Here is a 23,513-nt window from a genome sequence, read left to right as displayed (position 1 = left end):
GGTCTGAAGCCACACTGATAAGGTCCAATCAGCTGGTTGACGGTGGGCTTCAGCCTTTCACACAATACGCTCGCTAGAACCTTATAGGCGATATTTAGAAGACTAATCCCGTGGTAATTGGCACAAATTGCAGGATCGCCCTTCTTATGGATTGGGCAGAGCACGCTTAAATTCCAATCGGCAGGCATGCTTTCATCCGACCATATTTTGCATAGGAGCTGATGCATGCACCTTACCAGCTCCTCGCCGCCATGTTTGAATAGCTCAGCCGGCAGTCCGTCGGCGTCCGCGGCTTTGTTGTTCCTTAGCCGCGTTATCGCTATTCTCACCTCGTCATGGTCGGGTAACGGAACGACAATTCCGTCGTCAACGATTGGGGTATCGGGATCTTCACATTCTCTATGACATGCGCAGCTGTCACCGTTTAACAGGTTCGAGAAGTGTTCCCTCCATAATTTAAGATTGCTCTGTACGTCAGTCACCAGATCGCCGTCTTTGTTCTTACAGGACAACGCCCCGGTCTTAAAACCTTCTGTAAGCCGCCGAACTTTCTGGTAAAATTTTCGGGCGTTGTTCCTATTGGCCAGCATCTCAAGCTCCTCGCACTCACGTATTTCGGTCTCTCGTTTCTTCTGTCGGATAATACGTCTCTCTTCCTTTTTCAGCTCTCTGTAGCGATCCCACATGGCTCGCGTTGCGCCCGATCGCAGCGCGGCTCTATAGGCGGCATCTTTTCTTTCGGCGGCAGCATGACATTCCTCGTCGTACCAATTGTTTTTTCGGGCTCGCCGGAATCCGATTTCTTCTTCGGCGGCGGTACGTAGGGAACGAGAAATGTTGCTCCATTGCTCGCGCATGCCGGTGTGTTGGGCAGTGCTCTCCGAGAGCAGGAGTGAGAGTCGAGTGGCGAATCTTCTGGCTGTCTGTTGTGATTGCAGCTTTTCGATGTCGAACATTCTTTGCGTAGGTAGATGCACGTTTTTTGCTGCACAGAGGCGTGTGCGCAGTTTGGCTGCAACAAGGTAATGATCCGAGTCGATGTTGGCTCCTCGGATCGTACGTACATCTAATACACTAGAAGCGTGTCTTCCATCTATCACAACATGATCGATCTGGTTTCGCGTTTTTCGATCAGGAGACAGCCAGGTAACTTGGTGTATCTTTTTATGCTGGAATCTGGTGCTGCAGACTACCATGTTTCGGGCCCCGGCGAAGTCGATCAGCCTCTGTCCGTTACCGGATGTTTCGTTGTGCAGGCTGAATTTTCCGACTGTGGGACCAAAAATTCCCTCCTTGCCCACCCTGGCGTTGAAGTCGCCAAGCACGATTTTTATGTCGTGGCGGGGCCAGCGCTCATAGGAACGTTCCAAACGCTCATAGAAGGAATCTTTGGTCGCATCGTCCTTCTCTTCCGTCGGGGCGTGGGCGCAAATTAGCGAGATGTTAAAAAATCGCGCTTTGATGCGGATTATTGCGAGACGCTCGTCCACCGGAGTGAACGACAGTACTTGGCGACGAAGTCTCTCTCCCACAACAAATCCGACACCGAATTTGCGCTCCTTTACATGGCAGCTGTAGTAGACGTCGCAAGGTCCTATGTTTTTCTTACCTTGCCCCGTCCATCGCATCTCTTGGATGGCAGTGATGTCAGCCTTTACTCTCACGAGGACATCAACCAGCCGGGCAGAGGCACCTTCCCCATTAAGGGACCGGACATTCCAGGTGCATGCCCTCAAATCGTATTCCTTATTTCGTTTGCAGGGGTCGTCATCAGTGTTGGAAGTTCTCATCCGAGGCTTTGTTGCTGTTTTCATTGGGGGGGCTTTTTAAGTGGCGGGTCCCAAACCCAGCGCACAACCAGCTATGCTGGGATGCTTCGCCTTCTCACTTTAGCTCACTCCCGAACGGGTGTTCGGAAGCTAACCAGAGGATACGTGGGCTAATCCCGGACGTTGTGAGCTGCTTGGACCATATGTAGAAGAATCGTCCTGGCCACTCCCAAGTGAATGGCGATCAGTAACTTTCCCCACTTGCGTGGACTTCTACACATGGAACCATCCTCCTTAAAAACAAATTAAAGGTTTATTAAAAACTGTATTGTTATTCTTCAAACTTCATATGGTAATTAATCGTTTCACTGTCTTCAAAGATCTTTGCACGTGGGCGTTTTGGGGGAGCAATAGCTTCATCAGAAGATATTTCTTCAACATAGTTTTCGCTATTGGACAAGAAACTAGTTGTGGGACCTTGTGGTTCTTCTACTGGTTTTATAATTGCAAAATCTGTTATCAGTGTTTGGTGGGTGGTTTTTTTAAGCTCCTTTTCAATTTCGTAATAAGGTGCTATATTAATATCTATTCTATCTATCTAGGGCAAAAAAGGGTAATTCCCGGTTTACATTAAAAATACATTACATATAATAAATATGTGGTACGCAAATTAGTGTTACCAGATTTTATAATTATGTATTTTCCCCTTTGCGTTATATAAGCCTAAATTTCGCGTTGTACTGAAACCTAATTTTTCCCAATCGCGTTATATCGAAACCGCGTTGTATAAGACCGCGTTATACAAGGGATACCTGTATTTTAAATGTCTATCTTTCGTTTAAGAAAGAACTATTCTGATCGATGTCGTCTTTTGATGCGTAAAAAACATTGATCTTATTCAATTTGTGTTTTGCAACAAGATATTTGAAATAGCCCAGCGGTGTTTTCATAATACATTATCTAGCTTTAATGGCTGTCCATAATGCTCATTTTACTGTTGCCCCTTTACCATCTACTGCGCCTTTACCATGGCCTGTAGCGAAAAAATTCCATGTCACTTCTAACCCAAAATCCTTAGAAGCATGACATATGTTGAAAATGTTGTACCTATTTTTAACTTGAAATGCACAACCATCTGAAAAAATGTGTACAACTTTCAAATCAACCTTTTCCTTTAGGTCACTTGTAATCATTTTTTTCCTTTGTTCTCGCTTTCTGGTTTTCGAATCCATTAAAAAAACAAACACTTCGCGTTTATGTGACGGGTGTGACCAAGTATTTTATATTACTGAATTGCCAAAACGCGAATAAAAAATTAGTAAAATGTCACCAAACTATTTACTACGCATACTTTGTTATCATTGCAAAGTATCAAGTGATTATAATGTACAGTACCAATTTAATTGAACTTTTTCAATTTTTAGTGGGATGGGTGTGATAGAAAATTTTAAAGTTTTAAAAAATCGATAAAAATTGTATTTTTCAATGTACCATGTCGAAACTTTGAAATAATGAAAACAATAGCATATTATATTCAAATATAAGGGGGTTTTGTCAATAGTCATAAAGGAAGAACAAGAAAATGTAAAATAAAGACACATCGTAAAAAGAATGTAAACTCACTTTTCAGTATAGGCGAAGTTCACAGTGTTGCCAAGCTTATTAAACTTAAGGCAAAAATATAGTTTTTGATTTTCTCATATATATTATTCCCTGGCAGACATTATTTGACTGAATTTAACTAAAAACAACAAAACTAATTTTTTTCTGCATAGGGCCGTTTTAGGTGGAATTTACCATATGTGATATGATGTTCTTGCGCTTGTGCATTATTGTTTTTCATATACAAATGTACATACATACATATGTATGTAAATGCTGTCCAATACATAAACTATAAATTGACATACAATATAAAATAAGTGTTGATTTATCTTAAGGGGTTATATACCTTGTGTTTTTCAAAAAAATCAAAATAAATTTTATTTCTTTATCGTAAAGTACAATCCCTTGAGAACATTTTCCAAAAATTTCATAGAGATCTGAGCAATAGATCGAAAGTTACAGCGTTTTAAATTGTGCGTCGTCACGTCCTGAGCGTACGGCCTCATGCGGCGCTTGAAACTTTAAACGCGATTATCTCAAAAACGTGTTTTTCCAAAAATGCTTTTCCGGTGGACGCGATTGCAAAAAAAGTATTCAACCGATTTTTATAATTTTTTTTTTTAATTGTTCGTAATTGATGTCGCCTCTTAGTGAACGATCAACTTTTTATGTATAAATTTTTATTTTGCAGATATGAATTTTTTAATGCCAATTTTAGGACTGTAGAAGTGGAGTTTTTTAAAAACATGTTCCTATTTTCACAAAAATCAAAATATTTAATATATTGATCGTTCACTAAGAAGATATAACCCTATACTAATGAAATCTTTTCGATTTTTTGATTTCAGTTGACTTGGTGGACTTGAATCGCGTCCACCGCAAGCCTCTTCCAAAAAAAGGGTCTTGGGGGAAAACGCCATAACTCCGCCATTTTTAAATATTTTTACACAAACAAAGCCTTTTTTTTTCTTTAAACATTGTAATATCCAATAATAAAAACTTTTATACAATAAAATTATTGCTACATATCTTTAAAAAAAAACCCAACTTTCGCTAATTTCACCGGACCACAAGGTATATAACCCCTTAAACCGTTCTTTTTTTCTGAATGCAAATACCTCCTATTGACATGTACATACATATTATGTACTTATGTATATTATCATATACCATCATTTATTTACATATAAAGTATACGTTCATTTATGTACATATGTGTGTAATGAAAAACTTCATGAATTACTTTCAGAACTTTATTAAAATTTATTCGCGTCGCGCGCATGCACAAAACTTTTGTTCACAACGCAGGCGCAGAAATAAACGCTCTGCGTATTTATCCTCCCCACGTGACTCGCCATCAATTCTCGGTGCAATTTTTTTTTTTTTTTTTCGTTTTTAAATTTTTTTTTTAATGTAATCGTAAAAAATTTGTAATAAATTTTACAATATGTATCCGCTTATCATTTCAAAAGTAACAAAATGGTAAAAAAATAAGCAGTCGAAGAAATAAACGCACCGCCTATTTTTCCTCGCCACATGTTAGACTCGATTTCAATTCCCGGCGCAAACTCTTTTTTATTAATTTTTTTTTTCTTTCATTCGTTTTTTTTTAATGTAATTGAAAAAAAAATTATGCAATAAATTTTACGTATTCGCTTATTATTTCAAAAATACGAAAATAGTAAAAATTTAATTGGTTTAATGTCGAGGTGAGAAATGTGTTGTGTGTTGAGGTGAAAGATGTGTGGTGTTTCTAATTTTTGTGTGGGCAAAAGTCAGTGAGGTGTCTATAAACTCGGTGTGCTAAATTCCCTTACTACAAATCTTTCAAATCTCAATTGTACTAAAAAAAGCTCACAGTAACATTTGCACCTTCTCATTGCATTAACATTCTCTGCTATAAGTATGGAAAACAATCGTTGCTTAGTTTTGGCGAGCGTTTCTAACGCCCATTGTAATTGTATGGAATCCTCCTAGCCGGCGCTGCGCCTAGAAGAAATATTATTTAAATGCAAGTATCGGTAAGTATTCTTTTTGCTTACCAGCATACACATCACCGCATCGCATGTTCTGGCATCTTCAAAACAATTTGCTCAGGCCCACAATTTAATATGATAAATTAATCGGAAGTTCTAAGCAATTTAAACGCGAAGCTCGAATGGTAGGTGACGCCATTAGAAACGAGTACTTTACTCTGGCGTTAGCTCCCTGTGCAATACAAAAGAAACAAAAGTATAAGAAATTACGTGTTTGTGAAAATTCAGTGAATGGCTTGGTAATATTGTGATTTGTGAGATTTAAAAAAAATCAAACTAATGAAAAAGAACTGCCATGTGTTATTGGGAACGCATAAATTAATATAAACCCTCCCAATGCAGTTTTTTGTGTTTTTATGAGAAAGACGCCTTGGCTTCAAAGTATGTGTGTTCGCGTATAATTTTGTATGTTTGGTTATTTCCATTGCTTTTGCCAACTTTTCTTCTTCACAAACAACTAATTTCCAGTGAATTTGTTGAATTATTGATGGACCCTTACGACATGGCGAATTCGGAAGGCGCAATCTATTCTCTATCCTTGTTGAGACTAATTTATGTTTTTGTTTTGACATCTTATTCGTTCGCTATTGTTGCCAGTCGGTTAGAGACCCGTTTGGAAAATTGTACCTGCTGACCCGGCGAAATTCGCACCGCTATAGATAATAAGATGCGATAGTCGCTCATTTAATACGAGATCACCTAGGCACTCGTTTGTGTACTTGGTAGCATTGCCAATCCCTGGGCTGATGAACAGTTGTTAGGCGAAATGGCGGGTAACCAGTAATGAGGCACCAAATATAAATGCCGAAAATAGTTTGATTTTACTGTGTTGTGATTCAAAAATTTACAATTATTTGTTTGAAAATAAATTCAATTGAAAAAGATTTAGTTTTTGTTTAGAATTTTCACCAGATCGCTTAGTTCTTTCTCGGCTTCTACCGTACTTTTAATTTATCTTGCGACCATTTACGATTTGTAGTATTATTGAGATAACTGTCACACTTTCCTGAATACATTTTGCATATAATGGGTTGTTCAATAGGTGCGCTTCAACTTTTTTCCGATAGGGAGGGCGAACAACGCAATATTTTTTATTTTTCGCTTGTCATTTGTAAACTTCATTAGTATACATTTCATCATGGAACGCTACACACTTGAGCAACGATTGCAAATCGTGCAAATTTTTTATGAAAATAATCGTTCTGTTGCTGCTACTTTAAGAGCATTACGGCCATTTTACGGTCAATTTAACAAGCCGTCCCGTTTTGGGGTTATGTGAAGTCATTGGTCTACAGTAACAAGGCGGCGACGATTTGTGAGCTCAGAGCCAATATTGAACGCGAAATTGCTGGAATTTCGGCCGATTTATGCAAAAGAGTGGTTGAAAATTGGGTTCAACGATTGGACTTCGTAAAACGTGCACGCGGTGGTCATGCAAAAGAAATCGAATTTCATACTTAAATGTATATGTTCAAACTCGATAATAAAAAAAAAATTAGTTAAAAAAGTCAAACCGTTTGTGTTTTATTCAAAAAAGTTCAAAAGTTGAAGCGCTCTTACGGAAAACCCCTATATGTATGTACATACATGTGTATTTCTATTGAAAACGGGGTGTGTGCTTATGTAAATACTATATTTGGCTTTCAAAGCGTAGATAACTACATTTCATTTGCTTATTTTGTGATATTGTACAAACATAAAGACCTTTGTTAACTATTTCGAACTTATAACAAGTTGAGGTTATCTTCGTTAATCGTTAATATATATTTTTATTTTGCTTTAACTTATTCCGCTTGCGGTTTTACAAATTCGTTTTTGTTGTCTACTTCTTATTTTATATTCACATGTTATGTTGAACGAGAAAAAATGCATACAGACTTTCGATTGTTCCAATAAAAAATAGTTTAAAAAAACTAAAAAACACGCTTTTATTGCTAATCGAACTAAAAAGTAGAAAATAAATTTTAATGATAAAGGGGCCTATAATGAAGTAATAGCACATCGAACGATCAGTCATAGTCAACTACCTCAGAACAGAATTATAACAAAAATTAAGATACAAATAGAGTAATTCAAATTAGAGTTAAAAGCGTGGGGTGCTTGATATAGTAAATATTACAATCATTCTATTGGCAACTACCTATGTACAGAAGGTTATGAAAGTGAAGCAAAATGCATCCCACGCTTTTAACTCTAATTTGAATTACTCTATTTGTATCTTAATTTTTGTTATAATTCTGTTCTGAGGTAGTTGACTATGACTGATCGTTCGATTTGCTATTACTTCATTATAGGTCTCTTTGACTTTATAATTTATTATCTACTTTTTAGTTCGATTAGCAATAAAAGCGTGTTTTTTAGTTTTTTTAAACTATTTTTTATTTTCTACTTTTTAGTTCGATTAGCAAAAAAGCGTGTTTTTTAGTTTCTTTAAACTATTTTTTTTTATTATGAATGAAAATTATTGTTATCATTGCAGTCAGTGATTAAATGATTCGATATATTCGTGTTATATTTAATTCCTTTCTTATCGGCTGTGAGTCTAGAGCAATGCAGTTATCGGCCGTGATAAAGAAGTAATCGGGATGAAGAACTTATTTCGTGGAGGGAGCCTGAGAAACTGATTTAACAGAATAAATAAAGATTTTTCATTTTACAACCAAAGTCACCTTACTTTTTGCCCACAGTAAAAAAAAGAAAATATTAATCCTGGCAATCCTAATAAGAATAATGGAAAACTTTTATCAAATTATTGTATTGTCATCGGTCCTTGATAGGTGTGCAAAATTTCAAGTCGATCAGATTTTTAGAAGCCAGTGAAAATTCAGCTCAAAGATTCCGTTACATACATACATACATACATACAACCCGACCTAATAAAAGTGTGTTAAAAAAAGTGACCATTGCTACATTTTGTTTTACTTGTACACCAACTAAGTTGACTGAAAGACTGTCACAGTTCAGTTATTTCTGTCAGTTTTTCATTCACGCCATTTTTGTGCCCAGCCATTACAGCAGCATTATCGTAGCTATGCTATCTTAATGGTTGGTCCAAAATACACATTTTAAAAAACATTTCATCGAAATTGGTTTAGTGGTTTCGGAGATGAGCCTGGAAGGGAAAATGACAACTAATTTATATATAAAAAGGTTTGTATACTAACAAAATCGTCCGCAAAAATATCAACGAACGTTTGCTAGGGCTACATATAATGAAAAAAAGTAATTCCATCATATTTATTAAAATTTCAGTGATCGATCTGATATGTACAGCAATGCAATTTCGATAATGAATTTCCAAAATTAGTGATCATGAATTTCATATAACAAAAAAATATATATAGGGTGGGCCAAGTAAAATTTGCTTTTTGAATCGGCTATAAAAAAAACTAATCAATATTTTTTCAAACTTTTTTTTTTATTTTGAATATTGAACATTGTCATATATGTATGAAAAATAATATCGTTCAAATGACTGCCACGTTTGGCTTAACGGTAGGCCATTCGATCAACCCAATTTTTAAGAACATTTTCGATCGTTTGGGCTCCAATTTCATGAATGGCAACTTCGATTTCGTGTTTTAAAGCATCAATCGTCTCTGGATGGTTCGCATAGCATTTGTCCTTAACGGCTCCCCACAAAAAATAAACCAACGGGCTTAAATCACAGCTCCGAGGAGTGTAACTTTGGCAGTGTGACAAGTTGCACCGTCCTGTTGAAACCAAATGTCGTCCATGTCATCTTCTTCAATTTTTGGAAACAAAAACTCGTTGAGCATGTCACGGTAACGCTCGCCATTTACTGTAACCGCGGAAGAAGAAGAAGACTCACCACTTTGGAAATAGAATATTTGACATGTCATTTGTGTCACCATTCTTAAAAAAATGGGTGGTTCAAAAAGCAAACGCTATATGGCTCACTCTGTATTCTTGGATAAAAATGAATACTCACCGAAATGGTGGCTCCTTACACAATTGTATCTTCATGTGAAAAACAATCAAACTATTCAACAATATTTCACTGTATTGAGAAAAAGAAGATGATAAACACTGAGCGAAGGCTATGTTTACACCAGAAGCTCCGTGGCGTACCAAGTTAATATAGTTGCATGCAAAGACGTTAAATGTTCAGTAGGAGAGGTCCTTCGCTTCCCACGTCGGTGTTTTCTCTCGATTGCACATACTACTTTCTCCATCGCGCTCGCGCCCCTCAACACTGTTCAAAGTTTTTCGAGTCAACGGCAGTCATCAGCTAAATCGGCTTTGACTTTAAACAGCGTAGAGGGGCGCGGAGAGTATACGTTTCAGTTTTTCTCGCTGGCGAGTATACAGATTACAGAGTCGGCTATCCTAACTTCTTGTATCTTTATTTAGAAGTTCAGGTGTCACTTTGCGGCAACACAACTTTTTTTGTTTTATTTCCAATACCTAGCTGCTTTACTTTACCTGTACGCGTTTGCGGTACGACTGAAATCTTTTCGCATGCACATCTTCTTAGATAAAGAGTGTTCCAATAAGAGGTGTTATTCCTGTAAAGGATCAAGGGTTTGGTTGCACGTGTGGCACGTAGCGCCGTCTTGTTGAAAATAAACGTTGCTCAGATCAATACCATCCAATTCCGGCCATAAAAAATCGTTTATCATCTCTCGATAGCGCAATCTATTGCTCCAGCTGTTGCTCCAGCATCATTTTCGAAAAGGTAAGGTCCAATGACTCCGCCGAACCATAAACTCTACCAAACAGTCACTCGTTGAGGATAGAGAGGCTTTTCAACAATAACTCTTGGATTTTCTAAGCCCCAGATCTCACAATTTTGCTTGTTGTCGAAGCCACCGAAATGGAAATGGGCCTCTTCACTCAAGATGATTTTTCGATGAAATTCCGGATAATTTTCATGCATTTCAACGACCCAATCAGCAAAGACACGACGTTGTTGATGATCGGCCGGCTTGAGTTCATGTGTTAACTGGACTTTATAAGCCTTAAGACCCAAATCCTTATGCAAAATACGGTGTAATGACGTTTGTGGAATGCCTAATACCAAAGAACGACGAGGAATGAACAAACCTGGGGTTTCACTTTCGGCTACAAAAAAAAATATTTTCGACTGTTCTTGAGCGACGTGCGTGGGTTTTATTTTTCACATTACTGACTTGTCCCAACAGTTCGAATTTTGTTCCCAATTTTTGTATTGCGGTCCGACAAGGTGCCTCACGATGACCCAAAAACGTTCGAGTTTTACAAACCGTCTCTGCCAAATTTTCACCATTTTCATAGCGAATTTTAATAATTTGAGTGCGTTATTTAAGCGCGTATCGTTTCATTTTTATTAATGGCTTAATTTCTACTTGTCAAATATAAAAAAATTTCAGCTTCAAAAGTGACATCTACCGAAATAGCGGGCAATTCAAAATAACACCTTTTATTGAAAACCACTTTATGTATGTATATATTATATATATATAATTGGCGCGTACACTCATTTGGGGTGATTGGCCGAGCTCGTCTTCCTATTAGTGCGAGCGTCATGATGTTTCCCAAACGGGACCTACAGTTTTAAGCCCACTCCGAACGCCAGATAATTTTTAGCTTTTCATGACAGAAATAGACTCGGAGGCTTACCATTGTCTGCCGAGGGGCGCGCGCTATTAGAAACAGCTTGTTCTTCATTTTGCTGTTTCACGAATATTCGAACCAATGTACTCCGAATTCCGAATGGTAGACACGCTCCAATCCATTCGGCTATGGCTGCCGCCTCTGCTTATATGCGTGTGCTTATTAACTATCGTAATTTCTAGATTTGGAAAGTTTTGTCTCGCCCCCCATTGTCAAGGCGAATTCATGGTTTTGTTTAAAAGTACATTAGCATTTGCATTAATTACCAATTAATCTACCCGTTCACATATCGCAGATTACCTTCAAAACTGACAATCAGCTGACAATATTTTTGTGAAAGGTTTTTCTTCATAGAAATTATTTTGATGGAATATTTCGGTGTTTTTGGTTTGTTTGATTATTATTAACTTTAGCTAATTTAGACGGAGAAGGAATAGCTAATTTAATTGCGCACTTGGCTGTTAATAACAGGGTTGTATGTCGAAAAGTATGGTTATTATCTAGGATTATTTTACAATCTCAGATTTTGGGAGAGAAATTTTGTATGGGAAATCTCGCTTTTCAATTACGGATTGGGAGTTAAACACGAAAAAGTAGATAATCTACTTACATGTGAACGTATTATAAGTATCTCTTTCGCTCAGAGAACGTAAATTCATAGAGAAGGCGCAGTCCCGGCCCGTTCCTCATTTTGGGCTCTAACAAAGAACGGGTAAGAAATTCAACTCAGAAATTACTTCACCACAAGCTAACAGTAGGAAATTAATTAATATAGCTGCCGGAGAGAAATGAGAGGGAGAGAGTGACAAGCAATTGTGAAAAAATGTAGTTTACATTAGCTTATATTTGCTTGCGTACAGAATAGATTTGATCATTTGATATGAAATGATTTGTATGCATGTTTACAGATTTGTTATTTTTGGTTTTTTTATGAAAATTGGGCTAAATTGTATGTATGCATGTTTATATACATATGTATATTAGAATGAATGTTAACGCTGTAGGCTAGCTACAGGCACTTTATCATAAAAAACCAATATGCTAAGATCGAAAGTGACTTAGAATGAGCAAATCATCTAAAAATATATACATACTAGCTAACCCGGCAGACTTCGTACTGCCTCAATCGATAAATAAAAGACCTAAACTTTTGTATAAAATAATTTTAAAACAAGCAAAACGAATCCGTATTTAATAAAAAAGCATATTTTGAGTTAAGCATGAAGTTTTATTATTATTTTCGACACATCATGTTTCTTAATTATAAAATGGAGTTTTCCTGAGATATGGCTATTTATAAGGTTTAAATTTGATATTGACAGACACACACTGCTTTGATACAGTTTGTTAATCAATTTATAGCCTTCTGATAAACTATATTTTTTGTTTTGTTTTGTGGTGCGTAAATAAACAAAGAAGACGGTTTTCCGACACGCGAACACGCGACGTATAATTGTCCATGCGCGAAACAGGGAAACTCCAAGTTGATTGCGCAAACTTCTAACGATTGACCTTGCGATTTATTTATGGTCATCGCAGAGGCCAGACGTACTGGAAATTGTAAGCGTTTAAAATCGAATGGTAAATCCGTTGGAATCATCGGTATCCGCGGAATCAAGACATCCTTTCCTTTGTATTTTCCTTTTATGATTTTTGCCTCAATGACGTTATTAATCAGCTTTTACACAGCCAGTCTTGTTCCATTGCACAGTTGAGGTTGATAAATGTTACGCAGCATGATGGACAACTGACCCTATTTTTAACTGCAAATTGTGAGGTGCTAATCCAGACAATTCGATGAATTTAAAAACTCCGTGCGATAGTTGACTACGTCATCCTGGTTCATAACGTTGTCGACTGATTTGAAGGAAACCAATTGTCCTGGAAGAAAATTCTGAATGGTCGCATTGAGATCCTCGGCATCTTTATTTTTCGCTGCCTATATTGCTCGTTCACCCAGCCAATTATGGTTATTGAACTTTTGCGCTATATCTGGGAAAATACGCTGAATAAGCTCCTCTTTTGAGTCTATGATTTGGATAACGTGATGAATCCGGTCGAGGTGTCCACTGCAACTTTATTATTTCCAATGTCTAACAATTGCTTCGCAAACACATTCGCAGTTTCATCTTGCTGCAAAAATACTCGTATGTTAGTTGTTAATTGGAGTGTCTTTACATGCTGCCACAAATTCTATGATTTTAGACATGCATTTAGTTCATCAGCTAACAGTTGATCGGGGAATTACTGGAACAGTCTGACGAAAATCACCTGACAACAGTATCTTGGCCCAACGGCAAGTAAACAAACGCCGTAGCCGAATGGGTTGGTGCGTGACTACCATTCAGAATTCACAGAGAGAACGTCAGTTCGAATCCCGGTGAAAACACGAAAATTTAGGAAAACATTTTTCTAATAGCGGCCGCCCCTCAGCAGGCAATAGCAAAGCACCTAGTGTATTTCTGCCATGAAAAAAAGATCCTCATAAACATATCATAAAACAAAATAAAATAAATGCATAAAAAATTTTTTTTTGGTTTATATGTAACTGGTACTGAAACGAATCCATATGTATGAAAGGGATAGAAAATCACACGTACACAAAGTTTTTGGCACGATTTTCACAACGCTCTTAATAAAATGATTGTAATGAGCAATGTTCGGTGACCGTTTAACGGTCACGCGTGCCGGTAACGTGACCGGTCATTACCATGTAGACGTTATCAAATAAAGCAAGCAGGTTCAGTTGAAACTTATTGTACAATCATTACGAGTCGTGTGTTCTATGGCCTGCAGTCGATAACTGGCGCCCAACATAAATATAGTACACAAAATTGGTAAAAGGATAAAATCTTTAAAAGGTAAAAAAAACTTTATTAAAAAAGGATCAAATATCCTAGCTCGTCAAATTAAACTTTCAAAAAAAGTGTGAAACGGATAAATCCTTAACAAAAAGGATACACAATTTTCCTGTTTATTGAGTGAATAATTAAGCTCTCAAAAAGTGTGAAATAAGATCCTTAAAGCATAAAAACTTTATTAAAAACCAGGATCAAATATCCAAGTTCATCGATGAGACCACATTGAAGTACAACCGCCTGCAGCCGCCTACACTACTACCTTGTAACGAGACACCACCTGTACCCAAGTAAGGAAATAAACCTCCAAAAAAGGAAAAATCAGGACGTCCAAGTAATGATCAAAGTAACGCTGTTCCTCATATTATTGTAAGTTATTTATATATTAAGAAATTGTCTTTATATAAAAAAACAAAAAAAATCACACCTAAATTATTATAAAAGTTAAATAACCGTAATTCACTAAAGATCATAAATTAAAAATAAAAAAATGGAAAATATTGAAAATGCGATAACGCAGTTAACAGGCGCGCTCAATTTGCAAATCGAGCAGATGAGGGTAATGAGCAGTAGAATAGGTGAATTAGAAAATATGGTTAGTCCTCCTTTAACAAATAACCCCGTACCTTTTGCGCCAGCAACAGAGGCGGAACTCAACGAAATGAGGAGGTTGCCAGACTGTGTGAAAGATTTGCAAATCTTTGACGGAAATCCGATTCCGATCCGACTACGCAGACAAGCGTGATCTCAGAACTCTAGAATACGAACTAACATCCTTAAGCCAGAGAAATTCTAGTGTAGACCAAGGCGAATTTATTACAGGTGACAGCAAACACATATAAGTAAAACCCTACATGTATTTGTTGTTGCGTTTGGTGCAACCATCACGTCAAAATCAGCAAGCAAATGTAAACATACGAATGTAAACATACCAATACATACAAACAAAGCATATCATTTTGACATAAGCCATACCTACGTTCAAAAATTCAGCTGGGTGAATGCTGTCACCTTAATAAATTCGCCTTGAGTGTAGACCAATTTTACGCCAGGATTAACTACCAACTCTCACTTATAATAAATAAGATTAAGGCTCAGGTACATTCAGAGGAAGCTATAAGCGCTCTGATAGATAGCTACAGGAATAGGGTACTCGATGTTTTCATTAGAGGAGTGCAAGGTGAACTCTCGAGGATATTAATAATCCAAAAGCCGGAAACATTACCTAAAGTCTATGCTTCCTGCTTAGAAATTCAAAATATGAACCTAAGAAATCATTTGATTTCCCAAAAAGTTCCGGCAATGCGAACTACAAAAAAACAATTATTCCGCAATACCAAATTCATCACAAGAATTGAACGTTCGAGAAAAGAATAAAATGTATAATTTTAAAAACCAAAATAACGCTAGGCAAACTCTACCACAAGGACCACCTCCACGGCCTACACAGCCAAAACCCCCTGTTCCAATGGAGGTTGATCCATCATTGCATTCTTAAAAGGTAAATTATATAAACAGACCAAACAATGCACACGCTACGTCACAGAATACCTCAAATATACCAAGGAAACAACCAAAACTGTATAATATTCAGTCAGAAAATGAAGAAATTGATGAACGAGAGAATGGCGAGGAAACATTTTATGATAGGCGCCGATCAAGCCTTCCTTACATAAATTACCACATAAAAAACAATGGAATTCTAAAATTCCTAATTGATACTGGAGCTAACAAAAATTTCATTTCTGATAAGGCTCCAACAAGTTAGATAAACCATTTACCGTGCAATCTGCAGCCGGACAGGTACTGATCACCCACAAAGTAAGTGGTCAATTTTTCAAAAAGTTGGGCATTACGACTAAACTCGACTTTTTCGTATTGCCAAATTTAAAATCTTTCGATGGCATAATAGGGGACGACACGTTAAAAAATTTAGGAGCTATAATTGATAGGAAAAATAATACGCTACGATTAAATGATACCGAAATTAAATTACAAGAAAAAACGGGTAGGCAAGTAAATACCCTAACCACTGCTAATAATGATATAGAAACTATTAAACGAAAATCCGCAAAAGTAAAACAAAACGGGAAACCAAAAGTGCTAACCGATGAGTATCCGACGTTATCCACGGACAGTGCGTGTTCGCTCAGCCCGCACTGATGGGAGCAGCGCTGCAGCAGCTTTCATCAACGGGAACAACAACGGGCATAAGAGTTCCCCGCTTTCAAGTACCGGGTCAATCCATAAGCTCGTGCGTATTTTACCCATAATTTCACTTTTGTACGATTTTTGCACACAAAAAATTATTCGCGGAATATAACGCAACTATTTATATTTTCTTTGATATATTGTGCATTCAACAAGTCATTTTAATCGCGGATGAAAGCACGTGTTGTTAAAAAATAAAATGGAATCTTCGAACGCGTATAAGAGGCATATTTTGTATTTTTTTTATAAAAGTGGTAAAAATGCAACAACTGCTTCTGCAGAAATAAACACTGTTCACGGAGAGGATACCGCGAGTGTAAGGACTGCGCAAAATTGGTTTTCAAAATTCCGAAGTGGTAACTGCGACGTGGAGGATGCCCCGTGCGCTGGTCGTCCTGAAGTCTTTAGCTCCGATGCCTTCCTCGAACTCGTGGAAGCTGAGCCAAAGTTGACAGTCGATATGATAGCTCAAAGGTTAAATTAATCGCAAGGAACAGTTCACAGGCACCTGGTTCAGTTGGGAAAGGTTTCAAAGCTGAGAAAATGGGTTCCGCACAGACTTTCCGTCGCCAACCTTCAGCAGAGAGTGAATGTGTGTTTTCAGCTGCTGCAACGGCTTGAAAATGAAAGTTTTTTTAACCGTATCGTTACTGGTGAAGAAAAATGGGTCCTTAACAATAATCTTGTTCGCAAACGCCAATGGTTAGATAAAGATGAAACACCAGAACCGACCCCGAGAGATGGCCTTCACCCCAAGAATATTCTCCTGTCTATTTGGTTTGATAAACCGGTATTGTTTACTATGAACTTCTTGAACCAAACCAGACGATAACAACTATTATTATTCCCATCAGCTATCAAATCTGAATGAGGCTCTGAACAAAAATCGACCGTCTTTAGTGATTATACGCAAAGTTTTGTTTCACCACGACAACGCAAGACCTCATACCGCAAGGCAAACATTAGGCAAGCTGAACGAGCTCAGATGGGAGCTAATGCCGCACCTACCATACTCTCCGGATATTGCACCTTGCTTTGTCACCTTTTCCGTGGACTTCAATCCCATACGAGTAACAGGAACTACTCCTCAAAAGAAGCTAACGGGTGAATTTTCAGCTATTATCTTTTTAAACAGTTGGTTTAAACAGCTGACGCGCGTTTCGTGTTTTGTTTCACTGTCAAACATCCTCAGTTGGGTCTATAATTTAACCATGAATCTTCTTACAAACGAACAACACTTGCAAATCATTGAATTTTATTATAAAAATTCATGTTCTGTTAAGAAAGTTTATCGCGCGCTTCTTCCATTTTATGGTCAGTTTAATCGACCCACTTAAGCGGCTATTCGAGCTATTGTGACTAAATTTAGAACCAAATTTACATTATTCGACGTCAAACCACCAACACGCTTACGTAGAGTGCGAACTAAAGAAAATATCGCAGATGTATCGCCCAGTGTTAATGATGACCATCAATTATCAATTCGTCGCCGTTCGCAGCAATTGGGTCTCTGTTACTCAACAACGTGGAAAATTTTGCGAAAGGATTTAGGTGTGAAGCCTTTCAAAATACAGCTGGTGCAAGAATTGAAGTCGAACGACCTACCGCAACACAGAATTTTTGGTGAATGGGCTCTTGGAAAGTTGGTCGAAGATCCACTTTTTTTATTGAAAAATTGTTTCAGCGCGAAGTTCATTTTTAAATTAATGAGTACGTAAATAAGCAGAATTGTCGATTTTGGAGTGAAGATCAGCCAGAAGAATTGCAAGAGCTATCAATGTATCCAGAAAAGGTCACAGTTTGGTGCGGTTTATGGGCCGGAGGTATCATTGGACCGTACTTCTTCAAATATGCTGCGAATCGTAATGTAACTGTGAATAGTGAGCGCTACCGTGAAATGATATCCACCTTTTTTTTGCCCAAAATGCAGGAGCTTGACTTGCATGACATGTGGTTTCAGCAAGACGGTGACACATGCCACACAGCACGCGTAACAATGGACTTGTTGAGAGGCGAGTTTGGTGAACATTTTATTTCACGTTCGGGACCTGTCAATTGGCCACCCATATCATGCGATATAACGCCTTTAGATTATTTTTTGTTGAGCTATGTTAAAGCTCATGTCTATTCAGACAAGCCTGCATCAATTAACGCATTGGAAGACAACATTAAATCATTTATATGTGAGATACCGGCCGAAACATTGGAAAGAGTATGCCATAATTGGACTAAGCGGATGGACCATTTGAAGCGCAGTTGCGGTCAACATTTGCATGAAATAATCTCCAAACATTAAATTATATGGACTGTACTATCGATTTAAATAAAAATTTCATGCATTTTTCTGATTTTTTGAAAAGCTTTCCTATAGCTCTTAAAAAATCATACTTCCAGCCCATTAACCGCACCAAACTGTGACCTTTTCTGGACACAATGGTAGCTCTTGATCTTCACTCCAAAATCGACAATTCTGCTTATTTACGTACCCATTGATCCAAAAATGAGCTTCGTCGCTGAACACAGTTTTTCGACTTTAAACTTTCTTAACAGAACACGCATTTTTATAATAAAACTCAATGATTTGCAAGCGTTCGTTTGTAAGACGATTCATGGTTAAATTATAGACCAAACTAAAGATGTTTGACAGTGAAACAAAACACGAAACGTGCGTCAGCTGTTTAAACCAACTGTTTAAAAAGATAATAGCTAAAAAATTACCCCTTACTTTTAACATCTTTTTTACCTACTACATATTACAACCACAATAAAAGTCAATAAGATTTAAAACAAATAACATAGTTTCAGTTATTAATCAACTTAAACCTAAAAAAGCACCAGAATATGACAAAATCACCCCAAAGGTGCTGAAAGAGCTTCCCAATATTGCCATGCTTCATATCAACCACATATTTAACGCCATCTCTCGTACTGCCTACCACCCAACAGGTTGGAAATCATCTCAAATCACTATGATTGGTAAACCTGGGAAAGAGCTAAGCCAAGCATCCTCATATCGGCCAATTAGTCTATTGTCTGTACCCTTGATGCTTTTTGAAAAGTTGCTCTTGCAGAAAATAATGTCCTTTATGCATTAAAACATTTAGATTCCTCAACACCAATTTGGATTTAGAGCAAAACATAGAAGAACTGAGCAACTTCGTCACACAGTGTCCTTTATACGAAAGTGTTTTTAGAAAAAACAGTACTACTGCAGTAGTACTGCACTGTTCTTAGACGTAGCACAAGCATTCTATAAGGTATGGCACCGCGGCCTAATTCACAAAATTACTAGTTTATTGCTTACGAATATACATCTCTTGCTGCAAAACTACATCACTAATAGAGAATTTGTTGTAAAGTCGGCATTGTAGAAAAGACGCTGGTGTTTCACAGGGTAGCGTTCTAGGTCCTATTTTATACGTATTATGTGCATCTGACATGCCAACAACGAGCCAAATAATGACATCAACATTTGCCGATGATACTGCAATACTTTGCGCTCACAGAGACCCAAAAGGGGCAACGTCTATACTACAAAGGCATATACAGGGAGGCTGATGAAAGCCGCTACCAAAATAAAATTGAATAACTTTTTTTCTTTTTAAGTTATCAGTTCCATTTTTGTTTTAATTTGCAGATTGATCTTTAAAATTTATTAAAATGGATAACTGGGACACGCAAACAAGAATTTGGATAGTCCGCCGCTATCACGCACTGGAGTCCGTAGTTTTGGTACAGAGAGAGTACAGGCGGATGTTTGGCGGCGATCCCCCGAGCAGATGGACCATAATGAGACTGGCGAATAATTTTGCTGAGCAAGGAACAGTCGCAAGAAGGCCTTATCATCGAAACCCACCAGTTCGGACTCAGGAAACGATCGCTGCTGTAGCTGCAGCTATACAAAGCAATCCAAGGGTTTCAACAAGAAGCTTATCTGCTCAACTTGGTGTCAGCCGACAGTCTTTGCAAACAATAATGCACAAAGATTTAGACTTATTTCCCTACAAAATTCAAATGGTTAACAAACTGAATGCAGCAGACTTGCCGATTCGCTTGGAATTTCGCCAGAAGATCCTGCAAATGGTGGAAGAAGACCAAAACATGTTAAACTGCCTTTTCATGTCTGATGAGGCCCATTTCGATTTAAACGGCAATGTGAACAAACAAAATTGTCGAATATGGAGTACTTCTAACCCACAGATACTCCACGAGACGGAATTGCATCCTCTTCGCGTGACAGTGTGGTGTGCGGTTTCTTCACGCTGTATTGTCGGGCCTTATTTTTTTGAAGAAAATGGTCACACCGTTACGGTTACTGGAGACCGTTATTTGAAAATGCTGATAGAATTTTTCTATCCAGAACTACGCCGAAAGAGAATTCCTTTCAACTCTGTGTGGTTTCAACAAGATGGGGCAACGTCTCACATAGCCCAGACTGTTATGACAGAGTTGCGACGAAAATTTCCCAATAAACTGATTTCAAGAAACTCCGAATTTCGTTGGCCCCCCAGGTCGCCTGACCTTACTGCACCTGACTTTTTCTTGTGGGGTTTATGTAAACAAGAAGTTTATAAAGCAAAGCCAACAAATTTGGATGAACTAAAACAATCCATTGAACAACTTTTTACTAAGATGCCGCACTTGTGTCAACGAGCATGGGGGGCATTTAAATTCAATTATTTTTAAAACTAGTTAAGCTACATTTAATAAAATTTAATGACCTTCAACTTGGAAAAAAGTAATAGAATTCCATACACTAAAAAAAAAGTTATTTGAGTTTCTTAATGTAGCAAAATTCATCAGCCACCCTGTATTTACGCTCAAACAAAAGCAAATCAATCTGAAAGGGTTAGCATTTCGCTAAAGAAAGAAGCTATGAAATCTTTTAATGACTTAAAAGAGTTACTTATGTCTTCCTTATCCTTACATTTCCGGATTTCACCAAAGCCTTCATCCTGACAACAGATGCTTCCAATGTAGCTATTGAAGCTGTCCTCTCTCAGGGCGAAACTGGTAAAGATACGCCAATTACATACGTCTCCAGATTGCTTAAGAAAATCGAGGAGAATTACTCAACGATTGAGAAGGAGATGCTCGCTATTATATCGGCACTCGAGAAGCTTAGGACCTACCTTTACGGTGCTAAGGAAATAAAAATATTAACTGACCATCAATCCCTTACCTTCACCTTAAGCAATAGCAATAACAATGCTAAACTAAAACGATGGAAGGCAAGAATAGAGGAATACAACTATAAATAATTATACAAACCTGGGAAAACTAACACGGTGGCCGATGCTCTATCGCGATTATCAACTGAAGTTAACGTTTTAACGTCTTCAGATAATAATTCCCAACATAGCGCACAAGAAGACAATACAGATTTGATTCCTCATTGCGAGGCTCCTATTAATGAGGAGAGGATAGTGAGCGATGTCTCTAGCGATGAAGACAAGCTCCGAATGATTAAAGAAGAACACAAAGAGCAGGATTAACAGAATAAATTATCAAGAACTGAAGGAGTTCAAGGATATTATTAATAACGACATCAAACACGAACTCGCCAGGAACCAAAAAAAATATGCTAAATTGGCACAGCAAAAAAGATTTAAAATTAAAACATATGAACCAGGCGAAATCGTTTTCAAGAAAGATAAACAAATAAAAAAGAAAAATAACCTATTTATAAAAAAGAAACCGTAGAGAAAGACAATAATATAACAATCACCACTACTAATAACAGAAAGATTTATAAATCTCATCTGAAAAATTGACAATTTTCGTTTACTAGGTTGAAACCATGGTTTACAAAAGCAATAGTAGACATATACGAATACAAAAACCCATTGGTGACTATAAAACAGGGCACAGCAAAAATATCAAACGGTTACTACAAAATCATACACGCTATCGACTTGGACGATTATGAATGTATTCTCAATGACATTAAACCCATTATACGCTTCAGACTAGCAGAACAAGTCCTCTAACTCCGCAACTCGACTACCAATTTTCGCAAATCGATAACCTTTTAGACCAGTTACGGACTAGAAACGTTAAAAAGAACAAACGATCAATCAATTGGATTGGCTCAGCCTGAAAATGGCTCGCGGGTAATCCAGACGCAACCGACTGGGACGAAATCGTGACTACAACGAATGACCTCACAGGAAATAGTAACAAGCAGCACACAATCAATAACTACTTAATTAAAACGACTAAGTAACGACATACTGGATAATTACAATAGAATACTCGACGTAATCGACGCAAACGATACAGTTAGATTCGAACAATCTTTATATAATAAGCTAGGATTAATAAAATATGAAATCTCGCAAATAGTTTTAGCTTCTCAACTTGCAAAAAAAGGTATAGTTCATTCTCATTTATTAAATAAAGCAGATATAGCCAATATAATTTCCCAAACCGAAACTCTACCTTTCAAAAATGAATTAGAAGCTCTCAGATACGCAGAACCGTGAATGATAGCCAAAAATTCGCTTCTCCTATACGTCATATCCTTGCCACAAACCGAAGATATTTTGTGTAACAAAATTCTTATCCGGTCGACAGTAAAAAATAACAAACAAATTTATCTTCAATTTAGTAATTTTTTTATTGCACAGGAAGGAAAATACGGCATTCGTGAAAAATGCATGATCATAGACGATATAACAATCAGGTCTTAAACGGGACCTTTATCATAAATTTTTATAACGAAACTATTACTATAGGCGGTATGAATTATACAAATTGGCAAACCACGTCTCACCAAATCTTACCTCCTATACTCTCAAGCGACTTAACTGAAAAAGAGATACAAATAGATTTAGAATACCTTCCCCAACTCAATAAGTTACAGTTTTTTAGCAATATTTCTTGGACTATTTATCATACTCTATTTCCACACCAGATCAGCTTACCACAGAAAATTTCAATTCACTCCTCCAATAATAGATTTCAAACCAATCGCAATAAGTAAATGTTAGATTATATCATCTTTGTTTATTTTATCAGCGAGACGCTGATACTTAAAAAGGGGTGAGTTAACACAGTCAATATTCTCTGTTCATAAAAATGCAGAAACAGCAAAATCACCTTACTTACCTGTTACAATTTAATACCTGGTTCATTTGCAATTTGATGATTAGCCAATATTTACTTACATACAATATTTAGCGGAAGCAATCGCGACGGAGTATAAGCCGCCGCGACTTCCAACAACAACAATATTGATTACAAATATTGAATTAAAAAAAATAACAATTTAGCAAGTAAGCAATTTCATTGTAAATTGTAACAAAATAAGAATTTAGTAAGTAAGCAATTTGTATTAGCAAGTAAGCAATTTTGTACTATAAAAGACGTTATCAAATAAAGCAAGCAGGTTCAGATGAAACTTACAATCATTATTA

The sequence above is a fragment of the Anastrepha ludens genome, chromosome X (assembly GCF_028408465.1).
Source record: "Anastrepha ludens isolate Willacy chromosome X, idAnaLude1.1, whole genome shotgun sequence".
NCBI lineage: Eukaryota > Metazoa > Arthropoda > Insecta > Diptera > Tephritidae > Anastrepha > Anastrepha ludens.
This window is presented reverse-complemented; position numbering follows the sequence as displayed.